Below are 21,849 nucleotides of genomic sequence, written 5' to 3' on the forward strand. Positions count from 1 at the left end.
CATACTTACAGATAATGATGAAGAAACAGGCAAAATATTGTACATATTTAACAATAATTTAAATCACTACCAATTACCTGTAGGTGGGCAATTGCAATTTATTACAACCCCTGAGGGTGATGTTAAAATTTCAATAGGGAGAAATATTTATAGAATCAAGCACTCAAACATGATTTCTGGCACTGTATATACGGTTTCTGCTGGTGACTGCTTATATATTGAGGTCCCGGGATCATATGACAAGCTTATACCCTTTTTTATAGAATTAAGAATCAGATATTCAATAATAAATAACCAGTAAAACAAAAATGCCTAATGATATATTTGGCCACACAAGACATGAAGATCACAGTGATGAGATTCTGATGCTTGATGTCAGAGTCAAGAAATTGAGAAGTGATTTACAAGCTTTACAAACCACACTCAATGCCAGTCTTCAATTAGAAATTACAAATTTGCAATCACAATGCATGGACCCTCTTCTTAAAATTGATTCTGAACTCAAATTGTTGCTTCAGAAATATACTGATCTGGCAACATTAGATAATTTTCAAAGTTTAGAAGAAGCTGTAGCAGCTCTTCAAGCAAAATTTAAGACCCAGGCCACCAACTCTGAGCAATTGAAACAGCAATTGGAAGAGCAGATAAATAATGTCCAGACACAACTCCAAACAATTGTCAAAAGCATAAAATCACAGGAAGATTTTGATCTAGTCATTTCCACTCTAAAGGAACAGATTCAGTCACTCCAGATACCTAATCTGGACCCTCTGCACAATGCCATAGCCGAGGTTAAAGGAAAAATTGAGACGCTTGAAAATTTTATGAACAACTTGCCATCTTCTGATGCTTTGAATGCAATAACTCGGAGTGTAGCCAACATTAAGCTGCAACTTGAAACATATGAAGATTTTGGAAAAATTCAAAGTACCATAACCCATCTTGAAGGTACCATAGCAGCAGTGCAAAGTGATTTGGCAAATGTACAAGAAACTCGCCTGCCCGGTATTGTAGACACACTTGTCAGTGTCCAGCAACAGATCACAAAGCTTGAAAACCTCAACACTGAATCTGAACTATCTCATTTTCATCACTTGATAGATGATATCCAAACAAAACTTGAAATTTTACAACAATCCACACCCTCTCAGGCAGATATAGCCCTGCTCCAAAATGCTATGCAAAATGTGGCTGATGCTTCTGAATTAAACAATGTAAAATTGGCACTTGAATTTTTGCAAAATACAGTATCAAATCTTCCCACATCACAGGAACTTAAAAATATTAAGAGAGCAGTGAATCGCATATTGAAATCGGAAGATATCAAGAATATCCAAGGAGAGATCAAACAACTCACTCAGACAGTGGCCACTCTTCCAACCAATCAACATATTAATGAACTGCATGCCTTGTTTGAGGATATCAGAAGACAGGTCCATGATCTTACTGCTCAAAATTCAAAATTGGCAGTTGTTGAAAATTTGCAACAAATTGTAGCTAATATCAAGCAACAGCTAGGGACCATGGAATCCAATCAAGCAAATGCTCTGTCTGTTTTTGCCACCCAGCTTCAAGAAATTGTGCAACAATACAAGAAACTTGTTGTGGACGTAAAGATCAAGCCAGGCCACGATGATGTTGTTAGGACCATCAATGAGCATCTTGAATCTGTAACAAGCAGATTGCTCACAGCAGAAAAGGAAATAACGGGCATAATCGAGAATCCAAAACATACAGTAATTCTTGAATTGTACAGCATCCCCAACAAAGAATATGATTCACCATTTACACCAGGTGGCAAAATATATATGCTGTCCCCTGCACAATTTTATTACCAGTTTTTTGTTGGGGGCACATTGAGACCAATCAAGATCAAATATTGGCTTCAACCACAGGCACACCACTACCCTACCTTATCAATAACAAATGCTGACAACAAACCAAAAATCACCAGTGTAGAATTGGAGGATTTTACAGACCCCAATACATTAGAAACAGCCTATACTGAAGATGATGGCACTTTGGAATTTAAAATACAAATAGGGGACAAATTATATTTAGAAAATCCTGTAGTATCAGCTGCTGAACACCCTATAGTTGCAATATTTTTGTTTACATATTATGTCTAGAGAAATTATTGTTGATGAATTACACAGACAAGCCAGACATAATTATAAGAGACTCCCAGTAGTCACAAAGGGCATAGATGATTTATGGCAGAGCGACTTGATTGAAATGGCAAGTGGACAGTTGAAAAACTTAGACAAAATCAACAAAGGCTACAAGTATCTACTCACTGTCATAGATACATTTTCAAAATTTGCCTGGGCTGTGCCACTCAAATCCAAGACTGGAAAATGTGTTACAGAAGCCTTCAGGACAATCATCAATCATTCAGGAAGATCACCGCGCTATTTGCAAACAGATAATGGCAAAGAATTTTATAATTCTGTGTTTCAACAATTTATTAAAAGCCAGGCAATAAAACATTATTCGAGTTACAGTGATCTCAAAGCCTCAATTGTAGAGAGATTCAACAGAACCCTAAAAAATCTTATGTATAAACAATTCACACTTCAAGGTAATTATAAATGGATTAATATTCTTCCCGAACTTCTACATAAATATAACAACTCGGTTCATTCCACAATCAACATGAAACCCTCTGAAGTAACTTCATCTGATGAGCAAAAATTGATCAGGACTGTTTATTATCCTAGATACCAGCCAACAACAAGAAGGGCCAAATACAGGGTGGGCGATCAAGTAAGAATCAGCAAATATAAGCACTTATTCAAGAGAGGCTTTACGAGAAACTGGAGCACCGAATTATTTACAGTAGTTCAAGTTAAACCCGGGACCCTTAACACATATATAATAAAAGATCATCGAGGAGAAATTCTCAAAGGTAGGTTCTATGAACAAGAACTCAGCAAAACTAAACAGCCTGACACATATCTCATAGAAAAAATCATCCGCAGAAAAGGCAACAAGTTATTTGTCAAATGGCTGGGTCATCCGGAAAACAGCTGGATCGATGCAGACAAAGTGATAATATGAGCACCTGGGATGTTATAAAAAGGCTGCCAGAACCTGAACAGCAGAATAAGAGAAATGGCAAGTTGCTGCCTGATAATATTAGATGTCTTATTGTTGGGCCATCTGCTTGTGGTAAAACTACACTAATGGTTGATAATTTTTTATTGGCACCCAACTGGTTAGACTGGAAAAACAGGCACTTGTATGTCTTCTCTAAGAGCTTGGAACAATTAAAATATCAGCAGCTGATGAAGCTATATGATGGATTGGATATAGCCACTTTTGAACCAGATGTTAAGCCACTTCATGAATGTCTCGATAATTCTGTTGTTGTGTTTGATGACATTATACTGGATAATCAAAACAAGGTTAGAAATTTCTTTACACAGGGCCGGCACAAAAACATTGATTGCTTCTACCTGGCACAGACTTTTTCAAAAATACCGAAGCAACTGATCCGAGACAACAGCAATTTTATGTGTGTGTTTCATCAAGACCATACCAACCTCAAACATATACATGATGAATATGTAGGTGGGGACTTGAGCTACAATGATTTTTCCAAGTTTTGCAGTAGATGCTGGAACCAGGACAGTTATGGCTTTGTCACAATTGATATGACAAGAACACCTAATAGTGGCAAATACAGAAATAAAATCAACGATTTTCTAGACGTAGAGACGTATATAAACAACCATGAAAAGGCCAATCATTGATGATCTTAAGTTAAGAGATTATCTTGTAAAAAGATTTAAGGGATGGAAATCAGAGAACCGGGGAATTTATGAAAAACACAAACAAACAGAACAGCCTGTCATTGATGCTATTAATAATTTAGGTAAGAATATCAAAACTGTTACAGAGCAAAATCAAAATTTGATCACGGAGCTTGTACCTGTAGCTGCAAGAAACATATTAGATTATCCATTCACCCCACTTTCCAGTATTCATACACCTAGTCCTGTTGCTCCTAGAAGAATTGAAGCTACTCAGGATCCTATTGAATTGGGTCTTCTTGCTCAAAAATATTTAACCACACCTAAAGACAACAAAGATGAGGTCTTTGGCTTATATGCCGACACAGAGCTTGATGGCAGTATCATACACAGAATTGGTAATTTCAGAGTAACTTTTATGGGAGATGATCTGATTGTTTATTCAGAATCTCGTCTCGGAGAAAAAGGTGGTTTTGTTAAGTACCCCGGAACACCTGGATTGTGGGAACTGATGACTAGGAAAAGGCCTGGCAGCTATACAGATCAAGATTATGAACATTACAAAGAAATATTAATAAAATCAGATGCTCTATACCAGAACAATGATCCCACACAAAAAAGAGTCAAGTCTAGCAGTGGGGCAAAATACAACAATTTAATCAAGCCCATATGGTCACAGATCAAGACTGGCAGTGGAATCAAACAATACAACACCCTACCTAAAGAATTTGTCTGGGTTGATGATGTCAGGAAACTTGTAGATAGGTTATTGGTGATAGCTGGGGAGGAAAATGCTGGCAACCACAATTTTTACAATGAGAAGGTTGGAATTATGGACATGATAAGCACCAAATTGTCTAATTTTATAGTGAATGACCCTAAGGGGATTGGATATCTGATAAAAATTATTAATACTCTACCACCCAAATTTTGGAATGTCTCTGAGGGTCGGGGCCTTGTTAATGACATCATAAACAAGCTGCCATTTGAACTACACATTCCAGGCTATCAGTATTGTGGTCCAGGCACAAAATTGGATCATAGATTAAACAGAGGGGACCCTGGTGTTAATCCCCTAGATGCTGCTTGTAGAGACCATGACATAGCATACAACACACATTCCGATCTTGACAAGAGACATGTTGCAGACAAGAAATTAGAAGAGGCTGCATTTGGTAGATTTGTAAGCAAAGATGCTTCTTTGAGTGAAAAAATAGCAGCATTGGGAACCACCATAGCTATGAGCACCAAACAAAAACTGGGGTGGGGGTTGTGAAAATGTATATAATAAACCTACGATGAAGGCCAAGGGTGTTATGTATCAAATACCTTATGCAGGTCTCAAATCTCTTAAAACTATTGACAGTCTTTTAACCAAAAAGCAGCGCAAGAAAAAAAGCTCTTGTCTTGCAAAGGGACATGGTATGAAATTGTTGCTTAGCACACCCCAATTAAAAAAATTACAGCAATCAAGGAAAAAATTGCATACAGGGGGATTCATATTTACCATCCCTGCCATCTTAGCTGCTCTCGGGGCTGTTGGGAGCTTGGCCGGGGGATCAGCTGCCATAGCAAAAACAGTAATAGATGCCAAGAAGAATAAGGCAGAATTAGATGAGCAGAAGCGCCATAACCTGGCAATGGAGAAAAAAGGCAAAGGTGTTAAGAGAGCCATGAATAAGTTTAAAAAAAACAAGAGCCGCTTACAAACCAAGATATTGAAGCTTTAATCAAGCCACTGGGCATCAAATATTTTAGGGGTGTGTACATGTCTGATTCTTTACCAGAACAACCACTCAACAAAGAGTGTGGCATTGTTAATTTGGATGAGTACAAAAATCAGGGCACTCATTGGATCTGTTATCTTAAATATTTAAACAATGAGGCATTTGTTTTTGATTCATTTGGAGGTGTTCCTCCTGAAAATTTAGTAAAATATCTAAAATCAGCTAATCTTTATTACAATAATGCCCGTGTTCAAAACTTCAAAGATGTTAATTGCGGACATTTGTGTTTATCTGTTCTCAGATATATGTCTAAAATAAATAAACCATCAATTGAAAATTTTCAAAAGGCCTTGTGGTATTTGAAACATCATGGGAGTATTCCATCTCACCAGCCAAAATTCAATATTGAAACTCAAATTGCATGATGATATAGTGTATCCCAAAACAATAGCTCTCAGAGCATTTTACGGCATGTACCTGATCCCCAATATTACGCACCACAACAACACAATTGCAGTAGGGGATCAAAAAATTGTCATCACTCCAGGGCAATATAATCTGTCCACTCTAAATGCTCAATTACCCAGAGGTGTAGTGTTAAGTCAAAATTCTGTCACTCACAGAGTAGAAATTGTATCTGCTACGAAGACAGTCCATCTGGGTACTATAGGAGAGCTGCTAGGCTTTGAGAACAACACAAAACTTGAACCGGCCATCAAACACACTGCTATGAATATACCCAAATTCTTAGCCATAGAGACTCTGAATATTCACTGTAATGTGGCCGAGGGTATGATCACCAAATCAAATGGCATAGGCACTCACAAACAAACTGGCATCATTGCAACATTCAAACCTAATTCCGAATTCATGGAGCCAATCATCTACAATCCATCCCCAACATTATATTTTCCTGTGTGCCATAATAGAATAGATTATATTGAATTGATGGTCACTAATGAAAAAGAAGAATTAGTTGATTTTGCTGGAGCCACAACAACTGCTATCATAGAAATTAACATTTAAATAAAAATACATACAATGGAAAATATTGAGAGTTATGAGCTACAATCATTCCCCCCAAACAGGAGGACATTTGCAAATTTAAATCAACCCAACACAGAGATAGAGGTTGATCTTGATGTAGGGGATGGATTTATACACCCCCACAGAGCAGATTTATACATCAAATTTGATGTTGTAAAGCTCGATGGAACAGATTACCCGGCAAATTCAAATATAAGACTTGTAGACAATTTTGTGCCGCATCTGTTCTCTGAAATTGAGATCAGAAAGCATGGGGTTGTTATAAACAGAGTGGATTATCCCGGCATTACCTCCACGGCTTTGGCCACATTAAAATTATCCAAAACCGAGGCTTCATACTACAGAATCGGTGGATTTGAAGCTGGTGATAAGATATTAACCAAGAGCCACACAGTGCTGTTCCCCATGCGCCTGTTGCCAGGATTCTTCTCGGATTACAAAGATATTATGTGGAAGGGTGGTTTAAGAATCACATTTAGAAGAGCTGCCAATGATAATAATGCTTTGATGAGGTACAGCACATTAAACCCTACAGGAGAAGCTCTGCCTAATACCTTACCTGATGAAGGCAAATGCATTATTCAGACTATGGAGCTAAGAATCCCGGTTGTTGAGTATGAGGCCAGTTACGCTCTTAAATACAAAGCTGATATAATAAAAAATCCACAGGTTCCTCTTCAATTTTACACATATCAATGCGTACAGAAGCCCGCATCTGGTACCTATTATGAGTTTGATGCTACAAATTCATTCTCCAGCATACAATATGACATGCCGGATTTTGTGGTGGTATTGTTTCAGACTGGAAGACACAATAATCAAGAAAAAAATTCAAGTAGATTTGATAACTGCAACATCAAGAACATATATCTTAAAAATGGCAGAAATGAGGTTTTTCCTAGAGAAAATTATAATTTAGACATGTCCAAGGATGATTTTCTCAAATTATATGAGGCATTTTCGGCTTTCAAAAGAGTCACTACTGGCAGTACTGATATGTACTACACTCCAGATGAATTCAAAACACGGAGACCCATGTTTGTAATCAACACTTCAAAAAGAAAACAAGTTGTGGTGAATGACAGAACAAACATTAAAATTATCTGTGAATTCCATGAGGCTTTACCTGAAGACACCATTTGTAGTGTCATTCTCATAGGTGAAAAATCATATGTTTATGATGTAAGAAATGAGAGAGTCACGGAGCAGTTCTAGAAGATAATTGTTCTATTATCCTGTTGTACAACACACAAACCTCAACTGTATTATCAGCTAGCAGTGAATATCTTATGTGTGGGCAGTTGTATATATTTCAATCTTTTATGAGGACTCGAACCCGGAGCCCCTTGTTTACAAGACAACAATATTAACATTTTGCCCTCAGGAGAGGCTTTACATTTTATCAGGACTCAAACCCGAGCCTTTTGCTTACAAAGCAACAATATTAACATTTTGCCATCAGGAGAGGCTTCACATTTTATCAGGACTCAAACCCAGAGGCCTCCTGATTGCAAGACAATAAAAACCATGGGGCTATGCACCACACTCCACTGGGCCTCAGAACCCAGTAACTATAAGCTTTATATTAATATACATGGCAGAATCAATCTGAGCTACACTAAAATTCAATTCCTGGGATTTTGACAGAAAAACACACTATAAGCAATAAGATCATATGGGAACTTGGCATAATTTTAAGTATAAGCAAATCTGTCTGAGAGGCTTTCACCCTTTCTACACTAGAATTCAAAATTCTTAAAATTAAGAGCATATCACACTGGAAGAATTGGGGTATAGGCCCCTCTTGGCATTGTCTTAAGTATGGGTAAATCTATCTGTTGAGCCCTCGCCTTTTCTACACTAGAAATTCAGAATTTCTTAAAAATCAGAGCATATCACACCTGAAGAATTGGGGTATAGGCCTCTCTTGGCTTTGTTTTAAGTGTAAGCAAATCTGATTGTTCAATCAAATAGCCTCGCCTTTTCTACACTTAAAAGTTGCGCTGTCCGTACCGTAAACCCCACTACTTTCCTTCGTTTCCAGGAGTGAAACATAGCATCATGCACTCGTGTGGTTAGATTTCAATGTACAGACACGAACACTTCTGGGTTGTAATGCCTCATTGACTTTCAATGGAATCGCTACAACACAGAAGTGTCCGTGGCTGTACATTTTGGACAGACCGTGCATCTGTTGTCTATCACGAGAATTCTCTTGGGAGAGGGAACGCGATAGACTTCTCTTGGAATGGACTGCTAGGACGGCATTTTCATAGCAAATTTCCGCTTCAAGCCTTGTCGCTCCATCCGCTCAATTTATCTCGTACTCTTTTGTGAAATCACTCGAGTAACCATCCTTCTCCGGGTCCGTGCATCATCTGGAAATTGTGCCCGATCTTTTTTACTCCTTATGTATGAATATCGCTGTAGACTTACGAGGAAAACGCGGATCGCATTGTTTTCCGATCACCATCCCGCACGTGACGTCAGCATACGCTTGATGCTTTGGAAAGCAGGCTTACCTCGGCGTTTTCTGTTCTTGCCTTTCACCTCAAGAGCATCCTGTAAGAGCGACTGCGAACATTGAATTTTTATTGCCTATAACTTTGGCGTGTTTGTTCGGTGGAAAACATTGATTGAGAAGTCAGACGATGGTCCCTCGGTCAATTTCCCTTTGATGCGTTCCGAATTCCTTGCGAAATTGTTAAGGCGTAATAAGTCGAGCTTTCTCATCGATGCCTTTCCCTGTGAACTAAGATATTTTCAAAACTCTATGAGCCGGTTTACGTGGCGGAGTGAGTAACACAGCACGCTACGATGCTAGAGGTCTCAGGCTCGATTGGGTTTATCTTCCTAATCGCGAAGATGATGTTGATGTTGATGAAGAAACAGTCGCAAAAGAACACTCATACCCAGGCCACACTCGGAGAACTAAATGCATCATATCGATTGATGCACCAGAATGCATCGATTGATGCACTAAAGTGTGTTTTCTTAAAAAAAATCAGATTCACATTTGATGCATTTGGGAGCACTTTTGTATGTCGTGAAAGAAACACCAAAGTTCATCATTTCATTCAAGTCAGGATTTATTTCTGTCGAGATGCACTTCAATGGATCAGTTGATGAGTTTTGATGCACCAGAATGCATCTTTTTTGACAATGCACTTAAACGTTTAGTCTGAGTTATATAAACTCTGTAGCGCAGACCAAACGTTTGAGTGCATCATCCAAAAAGATGCAGGAAGGTGCATCAAGGAACATCAACTGATGCATTGAAGTACATCTCGACTGAAAGGAATTCTTACTTGAATCAAATGATGCACAACATACAATAATGTACCCAAATGCATCAAATGTGAATCTTATTCTTTGAAGAAGCCATGAAACACACTTTAGTGCATCAATCGATGCATTCTGGTGCATCAACCGATATTATGCATTTAGTTTTCTGAGTGCAGGATTCGAATCCCGACGTGAGAATAGGTGCTCTTTGTGAGAACACTAAGAAACAGCTAAGTAAAATAAGCCATGTCAAATGCATTCTCTGGTTTCTCGCGATTAGTCGCGATTTCTCGTAAGTGGCAAAAAAGCGACGCAAAACAACAAAAATCAAATCCAGTCCCATTCCTTGGAACTAAATAAACAAAATGTAGCAATAAGAATATACCGCGTTGATCCGTTTGAGATGTCAGAAAAGTAAATTTTTATACACAAGAGATTAACGCACGTATCTCCGAGCAGCTTGTTGTAATACGTATAAGCAGAAAGGATGTAAGTTTCCAATGAGTGGAGGTTCACAGACTTCAGCCACATGGCGGCGCTAATGTGCATGGTAACAAAGGTGGTGATCACGTCACAGCAGCGCACGCAGTATGTCGTACGGCATGCGAAATTTTCGAGTATTACATGCATTCTACTGCCGCCACGGAGCTGAAGTCAGTAAACCTCCACTCATTCGAAACTTACATCCTTTGTGCTTATATTACAACAAGCTGCTCGGAGTTACGTACATTAACCTCTTGTGTATAAAGATTTACTTTTCTGACATGTCAAACGGATCACCCGGTATAATTTTTATTACGAATTTGCATCATTAAAACTTTATTTTAAAGAGGAAAGTGATAATTTTAATAGTGTAATGTTAAACGTTTGTTTAAATAATTGAAATCTACAAAGCTAAATTATATAGAAAATTACCAGCACGGTGTTAGAATACCTAATGTTCGTAATGCCCAAACAAGCTTCTACGTAACAGTGTCTCCCCGATGGCGCAGTGGTAGCGTCGTCGCCTTGTAATCAAGGGGTCCCGGGTTCGATACCCGGTAGAGGCACATAGTAGTTCGGATCCTATTTTAAACTGTATGTCCAGTCCCGATTAGCCTTACTGTGCATAAAGTGGACATAAAACACCAATCAATCAGCTTCTATGAAAAAACCTTTGAAGTCTACTTTACTTCGGAATAAACAGTTTACGATATCCATACATTTTTAACATGCTAATTGCAATTAAATCACATCTTGAAGTGAAATATTCGTTGCGGCTACATAGGGATGACTGGTCTGTTGTTGCATTTAAATGAAATCAGTAGACGTGTTTCAAGATCACACATTACAACAAACATTAGAACATACTTGGAGCTGATGATGAGCGGAGAATACGACGGGGTACCCAAAAAAAAACAAAAAAAAAAAACGGAATAGCGCTGCGCTGGGCGGAGCATCCATAGTACGAATTTTTTCCGCTAGGCAAGCGTCGAGCAACTCATTGTGAGTTCAGTACACTCAGTGGCTTCGCTGGGGAGGGTTGTCTCTGGTCACGGTGATTTTTTCGTAAAAGCAGTTTCGCTCGCACCTCTTTTTTTGTGATGGCCGATGTAAGAGAACAGCATGACTCTCTTGCCCCACGCCCTTTACTCACCTGACCTTGCTCCGTGCAACTTCTTTTTGTTTCCTCGAATGAAGAGTGACATGAAGATACAGCAATTTGACAACATAGAAGAGGTGAAGAAAAAAACGAGGAAGGAGCTGTCAGTCATCACAACAGATGAGTTTCCAAGAATGGAATCACAGATTGGACAAATGTATTAAGTGTCATGGAGAGTACTTTGAAGGTGATGAGGTTGTTTTGTATATAAAAAAAACATGGCTTTTAAAAAAAATCCGGTTTCTTTTGGGTATACCCTCGTATATTATGCCAAGCGAAACATATTATTCAGTGGTAGATACAGGGTCATAGTTCATGAAACGTGCAAACTTTTGATGGTTTTGAAGAAATTGGCATGACATAGTACAGAATTCAAATATCTTATGAATGGTTGAATAGATTCATAACTTACCCAAAATTTATTACAAAAAATGGGAGAGAAATGATTTTAAACAATCCCATGGAAAATTAAACAAATTGGTTGATTTTTACAAGGCATTTGCATTCTTAGATAATGTGAAGAAGCATCGAAGGAGTATATAGATGTTTCGACAACAAGTTTTGGTCTTCACGTTAACAACAACGACACGGGGTGTTCTGAAGTCAGCATTTTAATTCCTTAATTTTCACTATTTGCCTTACGCTTGGGTTTGTTCAACTTGTTTTCTGTTGTAGTTCCCGCATTATACAATCCCAGTCCCAGAAATGGTTTTATTCTGAAATTTTATACTAGCCTCGTCTAGTTTGCTACACTTCTTGACTCTCTCTCTGCACTAACGCTTCTGGTTGGTTACACGGTGCAACACTGACTCGTCTACTTCTTCGATTTGGTGTCAAGTAGTGTATTTTGAGCCTGCGCTGTTTGCAATACGTAATGGAGAGGTGTGTGCGGTGTATGGTCACGTGGTCCGTGTTAACGTTTAAAGCAGAAGACAGGCATTTGTTGAATCTTCTGAACTTGAACGCCGCTATCCGTCTGCTTGGTGGAACGTCATTCCCTTGCACCAGCCTGACACCAGGATACACCTGCACTACACATGGTGTTATAAAGTGCAGCAAACTAGACCTTTTCTAGACATAATATCAGGAGTTCTGTGGAAAGTGCATTTTCTTGTCGAATCAAAGTTGCTGTTTCAATCGTGTCTGAGAGCTTATTTTGAATTTTCGAGACTGTAAATGGCTGAAGACTCATGCAGTGCGAGGGTGGACAGAGACAATTTCAAGGTGGAAGGTTTCATCAGCCATGTTACATATAACCATTCATTCTTCTCTTCTCTCTCTTCTTTCTTCACCCTTCTCTCTCTATTGATAACATCTTAATATGTTCTCACTTCTCTTTTGTCTCTCAAGTGAATTGCAACCGGATTTAGGTGTGAACGAAAGTAATATTCAACAACAAAAAAACTGTATAACGCACCACGCAAGAGAGAGTAGAATGTGAATGGCAAAACACACACTATCACACATAGAGCAGAGCACTAGTCAAAAGAAATACAGACTATGGTACACACAGGATATTAATGTATTCATTCACTAAACAAACACACATAAATATTAATCAGCTTACACAGTGCGTTGCATATATAAGAACGTGTTTACGAACTAAAGTCCTCGATACGAAATTCAACACAACCGTTTCCATTTGAACTATCAATTGTTGCCAGGTCCTATTTGAAATTCTATTCTCCTATACATTCACAATATTAGCAACATTAATCTATTTGGTTATATAATCTATCTCTCAATCTTCCCCTCTCCTCTCCTTCTGTCTCCAACTTTATCTTCCTCTCTTCCTCTTTCTCTCTTGACAACATCTTAATATGTTCCCTCTTCTCTTTTGTCTCTAAGTCCTTCACTCCATCTCCAATTGTCTCCAACTTTATCTCCCCCTCTCCCTCTCTCTCTCTCTCTCTCTCTCTCTCTCTCTCTCTCTCTCTCTCGCTCTCTTCATAACATCTTAATTCCTTATCTTTGTCTCCTAAGTGAATCTATCTCTCCATCTTTCTTCCACCTTCCCTACTGTCTTCAAGTGTATTAACTCTCCCTCTCTGGATGCAAATAGTAGTTTGGATCACATTTCAAACGTAGGTCCAATCCTTATTCTTGATTAGCCTTTCTGTGCATAAAGTGGACTTACTAAACAAACTCTCTACCTCTTTCTCCTTTCTACTCTTTCTCTCTCTCTCTCTCACCCTTGATAACATCTTAATATGTTCTCTTCGTCTTCTTCTGTTTCCATGTCTCCCTCATCTCCCCTTCCGTTTCCAACATTATCCCCCCTCTCTCTCCGCATTCACACATCTCTCCACCTCCAATCAGCCCTCTCTCATTTTCTTTTGTTGCTCACCGTTTCCTTTCTCCTCTCCGTAAAAATCCGCTTTCCTTCACACACAAGAACTCAACTTCCGTGGCGCAGATTGGCGTCGAAAGAACTTGGCCAAAGGCTTTGAAGAAGTCCATTAAAAGAACTTGCACTCCCAGCATAAACTTTGACGCCATGAAGATGAGTTCCTGAAGGAAATTGCAGCTGCCAAGCCCCATCGATCTTTCTCAGGAGGAGCAGCCGTCATTTGTGAGAACAGAATACGGTTCATACATAATTACGGAGTTAGTGACTGCAAAAAATATCAGAGAGATCCTGACAGATTTCCAGACTTAACCGAAAACTTTGCGAAAGAACTTTAATTACAGACAATTCAGCCTCTGTTCAATTATAGCTTTGTTACTAATCCTCTTAGCATGCAATTTCTGCAACTATCCTCTTGTCGTCTTGAGATAGAAAGCGCCATTAATAATGTGAGACACGATATTCACATCTCGGCAGGATGTTAAACTTGAAATATGAGTTCAGGACTGTTAGAGGAATAGAAAACCCTCATATACGTGTACCATTATCGTATTAAACTGATTTATTAATCCATCATTTAAAAGGGAGGTTTAATCAGAACCTTTCCTTACTCGGGAGACACTCACAAATACAGAGTGATCAAAAAGTCACGCAACCCACGGAGGGACTATAAATGATGTAGGAAATGGCCACCATTCAGTTCCTCATACATGTGCACCCTTTTGATCATGTTCCTGAACACCCTCTGGAGTGTATCACATGAAATGTTGTCGACAGTACGTTGAATATTCGTTTTCAGTTCATCCAAAGTGTATGTATGCGTTACGTAGGCCGCAGACTTCAGAAATCTCCAGAGGAAACGTCCGGCGGGGTGAGATCGGGAGACCTGGGCGGTCATAGTGGCTTCGTAATGATGCGACCAGGTAACACAGATTCAAACAAATGTTACATGGGTTGCGTGACTTCTTGATCACTCGGTATATATAAAGAAAACTTGTTCCAGAAATGTTTAGGTTTCACTGAATTCGTGCATAGGAACTGGTCTTCGTTCTATAAGCCGTATAAAACTTAGCAAGATGAGTAAAACCTCGGCAAAATCTTCAGCTAAAGTGAACAGTTATTTGTTTTCTCCTCTCGCTTCTCGTTAATTTCGCGCCTTGTAATCAAGTGGACCCGGGTTCGATACCCGGTTTAGGCACGTAGTGGTTCGGATCACACTTTAAACTGTAGGTTCAGTCCCGATTAGCCTTACTGTGCATGAAGTGGACTTAAAATACCAACTCAATCAATTAACCGTTCATTTCGTTAAATATTGAGTTTCCACTTTCACTGTGTACGGTTTCTCGCTTCATGATAAGGTGGCGACGATATGTTGAAGAATGCCGCACATTTTGACAACGAAATGGCATGATTACATGGCAAGCAGCTGATTGCATCGCTTACAACCGCTTCGTTCGCTCAGTGTTGAAAATTCAACGACAGCATCAGAGGGTCGAGCTATTAAGGCCAAACTGTGCTTGTCTCTAGTTTTATGTTGCTTAGGCCCGCTTTACACGGAAACATGTACCTTAGCATTCTTGCTCCAAAAATCTTGTAGCATTTATTATAGCTGACAATACTTTACACGGAAACATGACATGTAACATTCCGGTTAGCATTTGCAATTGAATAGACAAGCGTCCAGCGTGATATATCTATTTGCGATGCGAAGGGTGCAGAGCACGTTAGACAATATATACAGCATACATATGCAAGGCATATGAGATGAGGCAGTACCCGGTGTTTACAATTGAAACATTATTCTTCCATACGTGTACAGTAAGCGTTGTAAAGTATGTATTTAAGCAGCTCCATTGTTTTGTATCTACTAACGTTTTATACGAAACGTTATTCCCCTCGGTTGAATAGTTATCAGCTTTTAAAAATGTGAAGTGATACATTCTTTACATCTCGCGAGGCCGCCATTACAACTTCACTCGCGACCTAGAGGTCGCTTCTGAATGGTTACGCTAATTAATTGGTTATGCTGATTGGTTTATGATCCTAAAATCAATTATTGTAGATCTAACACAATCACATTTTAACCATACTTACACTATTATATGCAAACCAATGATTATTCTGGTCTCCGAATAACCATTGGTCCATTTTCTGGTATGATTTTAAATCATACCTATATGTATATAAAAAATAATAATTACAAATAAAGAATAAAGAACAAAGATAAACGGGGGAATCCGGTAAATATTTCGTGTCACTAACGTTCCGGTATAATTTAAGGATTACGGCCCGTTTCGCCATATTGCGTTTTCAAACCCCCCCCCCCCAATACAATTTCGCGTGATTTATGTGACACTAACTCTCTAAGGCGAAACGGGACATCCCATTTCGCCTTATCCTGTTTCGCCTTACACGCAAAAAATTTCCCACCAGGGAATATTATCGACATGAAGGGTCATTACTATTAATGTATTATTAACCTAATCTAACCTAACCGACAGGACAATGGGAGCCAAGGTAGGCAACATCACAAGCTCTGCGCTCCCATTATGAATTACCCTTCGAGTCGATAATATTCCCAGGTGGGAATGTTTTTGTGTGTAAGGCAAAATGGGATGTCCCGTTTCGCCTTAGAAAGTTCGTGTCACATAAATCATTTGAAATTCTATTTGGAGAGGTGAAAACGCAATATGGCTAAATGGGATAAGGCGAAACGGGAGGACACGAATTTAAGGCACCTGGACAATAGCGCATACCTTCGAATGTATGCCGGTGGAGGAGGGAATTTCTCGGGGGTTTCCCCCTTTATGGTTATGCTGCGAAATATGCCACGGCATCCGAGAGCCATAAGATTTTTCACTTTACACGGTAGCTTTTTCGTCATGGCATAAATGTTAAGAAGAATGCTAAGGAAAATGCATTCGTGCAAAGCGGGCCTTAGACTATTGTGAAGTGGATGTTTCCGACTTCATGGGTGGGTTTGCAAGACGCCTACAAAGTGTTCATAATGCCTTGCTTCCTTGAGTTGTTATGGTTACATTTGCCAGAAAGATCGCAAACTGGATATATTTGTCTTTCTTTGAAAAGTTATAAAATCAAGTCATCTTCCTATCTCCTATAACATTTCCAGTTTTTCCATGACCATATCGGATCACGTGATCTCCTCCCTATCCCTGTCCACAAATAGAACTTCTTTTTAAACTCTTTCGTTGTCTTAGTTGTAAGGGTGTGGGATCAGATGTCCGAAAACTCCATAAGATTAAGTTCCGTCACTGCTTTCAGTAGACGTGCATTCCATTCTCTTCACAATGACTGTCATTACACTGCCCATCCTAAAGTGGGATCCTAACCATAATGTGCCTCCACCGGGAATCGAATCAGGGACACTTTGGTTGTGTCGCCCCTTTCAACACATGCTTTTTCAAGCACAAAACTGTTCAATCTGTATTGTATTAATCTATTAAAATGTGTTATTGTTAATGTTACAATAGGTAATGAATTGTTTAACTTAAATCAGAAAAAAATGTTGAAACTATGGAAATATAAAACAACTATGTAGTAACCATGGTAAATTGTAAACAAAATTGTGGTATAAAAGAGCTAGACTTTTGTAAGCCTACGGGACTTTCTCCTGGTTGCCGAAAGGCTGATGGTTCAGGGGACGTTGGGTAATATCTTGCTTCAATCTTCGGATTGGCTGGTGTACTTGTACTCCATTTGGCAGATATTCCACACACCCAACTCTGACTAAGGCGTTCTCCTGCATCATCGAAAAGACCAGGGTTTTAAACTTCGGTACAACTAATAGGTTTAGGCCTACAAGTTGTATCGGGTGAATTGTCTGTTTGAAAAAGTGTTTCTATATCATCGAAAGTTCAAATAAATCTTCGAGTAAAAGATCTTAATGATGTTTCATTTCAAACATACATAGGTGATAATTAAAAATAACTCCTGCACCACAGACCTCGCAAGGGCTTGGTCCTACTAACCCTTAGAAGCCTTTGAGAAGTCCGATAAAAGGGTTGTAACCGACTAACATAAAGCCATAAAGGCAGAAGGTGCGTGTCATGATTACAAGGCGACGACGTTGCCACCGCACCATCGGGGAGGCCCAAATGAAATAAGATTTTTGTTTTACATATGGAATGGAGAGTTTGTACATTATTTACATGCTCTGTAATCCGACAATAGTTTTTGAATTGACTAAATTTACCATGGGATGCTAAGCTACTTAGCTCAACATTTCACAACAATATTCAAGTTCTGAACGTACGAATGCAACTATAAAGATCTGAAACGGCTGGGGGTTCGACGTGCTGACCACACGTCATCCCATTACCGGTTGAAGAACTCCACAGCTCTAGGTATGGTTGTGGGAGGGAGATTGGCAGTGAAGATATAGACCAAGGCCTTTCGAGGGCTGTCGCACCACGGATTATTATTATTATTATGTACTGATAATAATAATATATTCATTCTGAAGAGATCTGGCCTATTTATTTGTTTGGGTGGGAATTGTACGACCACACGAACACATTTAATGCAACATGAAAGACTTGCTTCTTGTAAAAATGTGTCGGAGGAAGTACAAGTGCTGTATGTGTGTCAGTACACAAGACTCAACCGCAATCGTGAAAAATAGACAAAGACAGTCTGGTTCAATTTCTTTGGAAAGTACTTCTTAGATCTTTCCCAAGCCTTGCCAATTGTAAACAAATTTATTTTGTGTTAGAAATACATCACATCTCCACAAACCTTACATGGTAAAGCCCCAACGATGACTCTTCCCTCCCCATCCAATCTTCCTGGATTGAACCATCGCCAACCTTTATGTGGCATACAATGGACCAATTTCTCTCTTTTTTGCCTTATGAGATGCTTCAAAAGCAATTTTCTATAAAACGAGGTTTTTTACAGTGCATCAAAACCAGATTAGTACGAGGGGGGGCTGGAAAGTTCATGAAATCACCCAGAAGAAATAAAAATTTAAACAAATCGTTGTAGCCATTAGAAAGAGCATATATTGTGAACCTCTTACCCTGCATATGATCCTTTTGTCATTGTTATTTTTTTTTTGTTTCACGTTCAGTAAGAAGAGATGGCGGAGGATCTAAGGAAATTTGAGAAGAATGAGCTTCGCAGTGTTACAAATTTTTCGTGTTCCAATACAAATCCCCCATGGATATCCATAACATTTTGCATGAGACTTGGGGAGAACATGCCCCAGGATATACAACAGTAACCAAATGGGTGATGCGTTTTAAGACTGGACATGGTGAGACTGAAGATGAACCCTGCTCTGGCAGGCCTGCAAGTGCAGTGACCAAGGAAAACATTGTCAAAGTGCACAACATGTTCATGGAGGATAGGCGCATATCCACCAAAACCATTACTGCGTATCTGGGGATATTGCGTGAGCGTGATGGGTGTCATAATATCAGAGTATATGGACATGCAGAAGCTCAGTGCGAAATGGATCCCAAAATGTCTGAATGCTGACCAGAAGAGAACACGGGTGCAGATGTCACTGGAGATCGTGTGCAAATTTTAACACCCTGATGATTTTTTGCGCTGTCTGGTGACTGGAGATGAAACATGGATTCACCATTATGACCCACAGACTAAACAGCAATCCATGGAGTGGCGCCACAGTGGGTCTCCTTGACCGAAAAAGTTCCGAAGCCAAAGGTCAGCGGGGAAGGTTCTGGCATCGGTATTTTTGGATAAGGACGGTGTCATCCTCATAAAATAACTTAAACAGGGCAAAACCATCAATGCTGCTGTTTATTCCCAATATTTGATTGAATTGAAGGCGGATCTGAAGAAAAATCGTCGAGGAAAAGTGAGCCATGGTGTGCAATTTCTCCAGGACAATGCGCCCTCGCACAAGGCCCATTAAACCATGCAATTGCTGGCGGATCTGAGCTTTACCTGTGTACCCCACCCACCCTTTTCACCTGATCTGGCCCCATCCGACTATCACCTCTTTCCAAACCTCAAAAAATATCTCAAGGGCACACATTTTTTGTCCAAAGAGGCACTGGTTAAGGAGGTGGAGGGCTGGTTTGCAGAGCAAGACAAAACCTTCTATTTGAAAAGGTTACAAATGTTGAAACATCGTTGTGAAAAGTGTATTGAGCTTCAGGGGGAATATGTTGAATAATGTATTAAAATGGTTCTTCCAGCTGTATTTCTTCTGGGTGATTTCATGAACTTTCCAGCCCCCCCTCGTATAAAAGTTCAAATAAATTATAGCTAGATTTACGAAAGTTCCAAAAGCAGCCCTTGCTCTGGATAATAGCATTCTCCCAAATCAGATATACTAAAGTTTGTTTCAAAAGTTGCGCAATTCAAACTTTGATCGATTATAAGATAGAAACCATAAGAGATATTTACATCCATTGAAATATTTTAAAATGTTTAGCATTACCTGTTTATTCCAAGCAGAAAATTTATTTAAATTAATAAATGGCGGAAGTCAGCATTATTTTTTTGGTAAATGTCTGTTATATCGGAGACACATTTCTTCATTTTTACAGAAGAATCTACTTACTGAAATGAGTTTTTGTAGCATTTTTAATGTTCGTGGAGGTATTTTCTCACAGTAGAATGTTGCACAACAAGAAATAAGCACTTTTGATATAATAAACTTGCATTTTGTGCAAAGCGACAACATTATGCTGTTGTTTCCATTGTGTACCTACAGATGGCGCGAGCATCGAAAGTCACGCGGTCTCGCCACTGTTTCCAAACGTGCCTTTTTTTACGAGGTTTTTTTTTAACAATACTTACCTAACCTAACCCAACCTAACCTAACCTTGCCGGAAATGGTCCTTGGGGCTATCGTGAATGGTTTTTGGGGCTATCCGTCAATGGTTCGTGGGGCTATCGTGAATGGTTTTTGGGGCTATCTATCAATGAATGGTTTGTGGGGCTATCGTGAATGGTTTTGGGCGCTATCCGTCAATGGTTTGTGATAACATAATGAACACGAAAGTAGGTATTTTTCGGTTAAGAAGGTTGGAAACACTGCATACCCACTCCACATCGACAAAACACAAGCATGGTGCGCGATGATCCACAGCTGTGCGTGCCATATTGTATGTTTCACAACGGAAGAAAGGAACCAAAAGAATTACTCGTAATGTGATAAATCGAAGTTATTTTCAGGTAAAAAGCATAATGGCACCTTTAACTATGTTGCGCAATACACAATTGTTAAGTATGAACAATCTGAAGCACAAAATATCTGATTTTAATGTGTCTCCGATATAACAGACACTTACCATTTTTTTTCAGAATTAGAGTGAATGAAAAATATATGTATGAAATTATCGAAGGGCCACTGTTAGACGTCTCTGATGACCGATGCCATGTTAATCTGTCATTTGCGGCCAATGCGAGTCATGTATATCATTTGATGGGTTTGTGACTGGATTAAGTGAAAAGTTGAAATTTTAGAGACATGCACAAGCACCAAGCATGTAAAATTTGTGACCCTACATAGTACGTGCTAACAACCGATATGATTGAAACTGAACAGTAGCGGCGATTGGGATCCAAAACTGGGGGTACGAGGACAGTTTACTTTATCTTGATAGATAATTGAATTCTTGTTTTAAGTCCACTTTATGCACAGAAAGGCTAATCGGGACTGGACCTACAGTTTAAAGTGGGATCCGAACTACTTGTGCCTCCACCGGGTATCGAACCCGGGACCCCTTGATTACAAGGCAAAGACGCTACCACTGCGCCATGGGGGAGGCCCGTAAACCACAGACTACAAGCAGAACCATCTAGTGGGAAAAATACAACGCAATCTGATAGTAGTCAATCGAAAAGTGAATAGACTTTCTTATTGGAAATAAAAGAGGCAATAATTTTTAAAATGTTGCGTTGGATGAAAATTCTTATACAATTATTTAATATATTGGGTCATTTTCCGCTTTTCGTCAGATGCAAACAAGGAGCATTTTTAATTCTTACTTTAAAAATCTGTCAAAACCTTGAGTAGCGCCAAAACCTTAATTTCGAGTATATAAGCGC

General features: G+C 39.2%; 1 protein-coding gene across 1 annotated transcript in view; it reads left to right on the forward strand.

Moving 5' to 3' along the window:
- LOC145980267 (pyroglutamylated RF-amide peptide receptor-like) overlaps nt 1-21,849 on the forward strand; it is a 280,425-nt gene that overhangs the window by 174,211 nt on the left and 84,365 nt on the right. The window lies entirely within an intron of this gene.

This window comes from Lepisma saccharinum, chromosome 27 (assembly GCF_977018435.1).
Source record: "Lepisma saccharinum chromosome 27, izLepSacc3.1, whole genome shotgun sequence".
Lineage (NCBI taxonomy): Eukaryota > Metazoa > Arthropoda > Insecta > Zygentoma > Lepismatidae > Lepisma > Lepisma saccharinum.